This window comes from Heterocephalus glaber, unplaced genomic scaffold (genome assembly GCF_053883595.1).
Source record: "Heterocephalus glaber isolate CG9 unplaced genomic scaffold, H.glaber_assembly_v1.0 deba00001504, whole genome shotgun sequence".
Taxonomy (NCBI): Eukaryota; Metazoa; Chordata; class Mammalia; order Rodentia; family Bathyergidae; genus Heterocephalus; species Heterocephalus glaber.
Window position 1 is genome coordinate 12159620 of NW_028258324.1, and position 4043 is coordinate 12163662.

Here is a 4043-nt window from a genome sequence, read left to right on the forward strand (position 1 = left end):
TTGCATCACCTCTGCTCTGGAGCTGGTCCCATGAAAGTATAGACCAATGATGGCAAAACTTTTAGAGCTTTCAATGATAACAAGAAGCCCACTGTGGCACATGTGCCATAAGTTCACCACCACTAGCACAGACATCAATTCACCTGTGTTACCACTCCCAGGAGTCACCTTCTCAAGGTGACAGGGACTGTGACATAAGCAAATGTCTCTAGGGAGACAGGGATTGTGACATAAGCAAATGCCCTCAAGCAGATATATGTAAATGCCAGCCCATGAGCTTGCTAGTAGGGACATCACCTGTGAAGGCCTCACAGGTGATTGGCTGAGTTGGTTGCAGCCAACTTCCTGCAACCCCCAAATTGAAGGCCTCACCAGGAGAAAGAGTGGCCCCTCCATTGAGAACTGACCACAGAACTCTGGTATAGGAGGTGACCAGAGCCCTGAGGACCAAGTGGCAATCATATAGACATCATGGAGACTGCTATGTGTGTTTGCTCCCCATGCTGTACATAGCAAAGATGTTGTCCTCATTTCTGCTCCTGCTTGTGCTGCAAGTTCATCTGCACCTTGGAACGGAACTGCACCTGCTTCCCTTCCCCTTACAAGGATGAGCGGAACTGCCAGTGCTGCCGTTGTACCTGTGCAGAGAACCCCAACTGCCACTGGTGCTGCTGCTCCTGGGCCAATTATCCCAACTGTCAGTGCTGCTGCATGGCCAGCAGTAATATCAAGTGCTACTATTACGAGAGCCGCTGCTGCGGCAATGTCACCATCATATTCCACAAGGCCCGCCTCAAGAGCATCTGCACCTCGTCCAAGACCGCTCTGTGTGTGGGGAGCTGCGATACTCAGGTGGATGATGTGCAGTCCATACCAGCAAACAGCCACGTGGTCGACCACCTCAGCTACCCCATGTGCAACCGGCTGCTCCTGCACTCGTTTATGCTTCCCTGCAACCACAGCCTGTGTGAGAAGTGCCGGTGGCGGTTGCAAAAACAGGCCAAAGTCACAGAGAATTTCTTCATCCTCATTTGCCTGGTTTGCAACCGTTCGCACTGCATGCCCTATACCCACAAGATGCGGCTGCCCGAGAACTACCTGCGCAGCCGCCTCACCAAGCGCTACATGCAAGAGCACGGCTTCCTCAAGTGGCGCTTCGACCGCTCCTCTGGGCCCATCCTCTGCCAGGTCTGCCGCAACCGGCGCATCGCCTACAAGCGCTACATCACCTGCGGCCTCAACCTGTCCAATGAGTGCCTCAAGGCCTTCCACTCTGACATCGCCATGCAGGACCACGTCTTTGTGGACACCAGCGCCGAGGACCAGGACGAGAAGATGTGCATCCACCAACCGTCCAGCAGCATCAGCGAGTACTGCCGCAGGGACAACCCGCTGCTCTGCACCTTCTGCAAGGTGGCTTTCCACAGCAGCCACGACACCGTCAGCCTCATCGACGCCTGCTCTGAGAGATCTACTGCACTCTCAGCGCCATCGCTAAGTTCAAAGCAGTCTGATATGAAATTGATAATGACCTAATGGAATTCAACATTTTAAAAAGCAGCTTTAAAGCTGCCAAGGAAGCAAAGCGAAAAGAGATCACAAATGGATTTCTCAAGCTGCATAGCATCCTTCATGAGAAAGAGAAGGACATCATGGAACAGATAGAGAATGTAGAAGTGTCCAGGCAGAAGGAGATAAAAAAATATTTGTACATCACAACCCTGAAAGTGAATGAAATGGATAGCTTAATCACCTACTCGAAGGAAGCACTGAAGGAGACAGGCCAAGTGGCATTCCTGCAGTCAGCCAAGATTCTTGTAGACAGGATTGAGGACGGCATCCAGAGCACCTACAGGCCCGACCCCCACCTACAGCTCCACTCCTTGCACTGCATGCCCTTGGATTTTGCTGAGCTTTCCAGTGCCATCCACAAGCTCTTCCTCACAGGACCCAAGAAGGTGTGCTCCTCAGGGGATTCGCTGCCCTCCCCCATCCCAATCACCCAGAAATGATTGCCAGGAAGGTCACATTCAGCACCCACAGCTTTGGCAACCAGCAGATATACCACTGAAGTGCCCCCTTGTTGTCTTTCAACACTGCCAGTGAGAAGGCCAAGATGGGTCTGGAGGCATATGGGAGACCCCAGTCAGCTGCCCCTGCCAAACCACAGATGGCTTCTACACCTACTGGACCACTGAGGCAGAAAACCAGTTTGTACAGGACAGCAACAGCTTCCACAACTGGTGCTCATTCAATGAGCCCTCTGTGAAGATCCCAGGCCCAATTATAATCTACCAGACTTTGGTGTATCCAACAGCCATCAAGGTTTACTGGACATGCCCAGCAGAAGACGTGGAGTCTTTTGAGATGGAATTCTATGAACTTGTTACTACTCCTCCTAACAGTGTGCAGACAGAGCTCTGTGGACAAATTTGGGACATAATGCAGCAGAGTCTGGAGCTACACAACCTGACCCCCAGCACTGAGTATATGTTTAAGATAAGAACCATCAATGACAACGGTCCTGGCCAATGGAGTGATGTTTGCAAGGTGGTAACACCAGACCGGTGTGGGAAGAACCAAGCTAAGTGGGGCCTCCTGAAGAATATTTATTCTGTCCTCCAGAAGTGCTTCTGAGCCCCTGAAGAGCCCCCTTCGAGATACACCAAAAAGTAGATACATACATATACGTACCTATGTATTGCATTTTTCTCACCACAATCTCCAAGGAGGTTGTAGATGAAAGTTCCCAGGACTAAATTTTCCAACAGGAGTCTTCTGAGACCTAATAAAAAGAAATGCCTGACATTAAAAAAAAAAGGATACGAGTGGAGCATTTGACAGGCAAGAGAGGAAAAAGAGATGTAATTAGGTGTTGAGTCATAGAAGACCTGGTAAGCCCTGGTGAGCAACTCAAATAATATCAAGTATACAATAGGGAGCTAGAGTAAGAGAGTAAGATAAGAGTTGCAGAGGAGCATGCAGCCCACTAAAACTGAAAAAGTCACCCATGACAAAGAAATGTAATATTGCTATTGAGCTAGATCATCTAGAATAGGAACATCTATCTGCTCCAGTCAGTAACATAAATGTTTCAACAGTTTAAGGAGTACATGCTCTGACAAGAGGCATGATGTCAGATAGATAGATAGACAGACCACCAAATAGACATCATGCTGGCTAAATAAACTAACTGGCTCTGTCTTAGACCATTTGTAAGTAGTCTGTATAAGAGAGCACTAAACCTTAACTACTGAATTTTCCAGGACTTAGCTTTGACATATCTGTGGTAGTTCCAACTCCAGTCTTATGCCTTCTGAGTGAATATCAATGGCAAGTTGAGAAGAAAAAATGTAATGTGACCTCTGGAAACTAGCTGAGGTAGGGTAGAGGAAAAAGAACCCTAAAAAGTTGACTGTCAGCTGGGTGCAGTAGCATATACCTGTAAACCCAGCATTCTGGGAGGCTAAGGCAGGAAGCCCATCCCAGGCAACTTAGTGATTAGCAAGATCCTATCACAAAGCAAAAAATTGTTAAAAGGGCTGGGAATATAGCTCAGTGCAAAGGCCCTGGATTCAATCCCCAGTATTGAAAGTGGAAAAAAAAAAAAAAAAAGTTTTCTAACAATGGCTCCTAAAGAGTCTATCCACTTTTCCAAAAGGTTTGGCCAAGAACACCCTGAGGTATGGCCTAGAAATGGGTGCTCTTCCAATACCTAGCAATGCTTTGAGGATTTTAGGCAATGAAAAATAATGCTATGCTCATTGTTACAATACAAAACGGCAGGCATATCCATCCATGTCTGGAACTTAAAGGCAATTTTAACAAAAAGAGTCAACATTTACTGAATGCTTACCATGGGCCAGACTCTGTTCTATGACCTTTACATACCTTATCCAATTATAGCCTCACAACATTCCAATGAGTTAGGCACTTTTCTTATTCCTACTTTACAAATGAGTAAATGAGATCACAGATAGATTAAGTAACTTGCCCAAGAGCTCATAAGAAAAGTAACTGAGCCAAGATTCTAGTTCACACAG

At 47.3% G+C, this 4043-nt stretch overlaps 1 pseudogene; it reads left to right on the forward strand.

Annotated features, from left to right (window-relative positions):
* The first annotated feature begins 279 nt into the window (after positions 1 to 279).
* LOC101726654 (tripartite motif-containing protein 42 pseudogene) lies at positions 280 to 3069 on the forward strand (annotated as a pseudogene).
* The last annotated feature ends 974 nt before the right edge of the window (positions 3070 to 4043 follow it).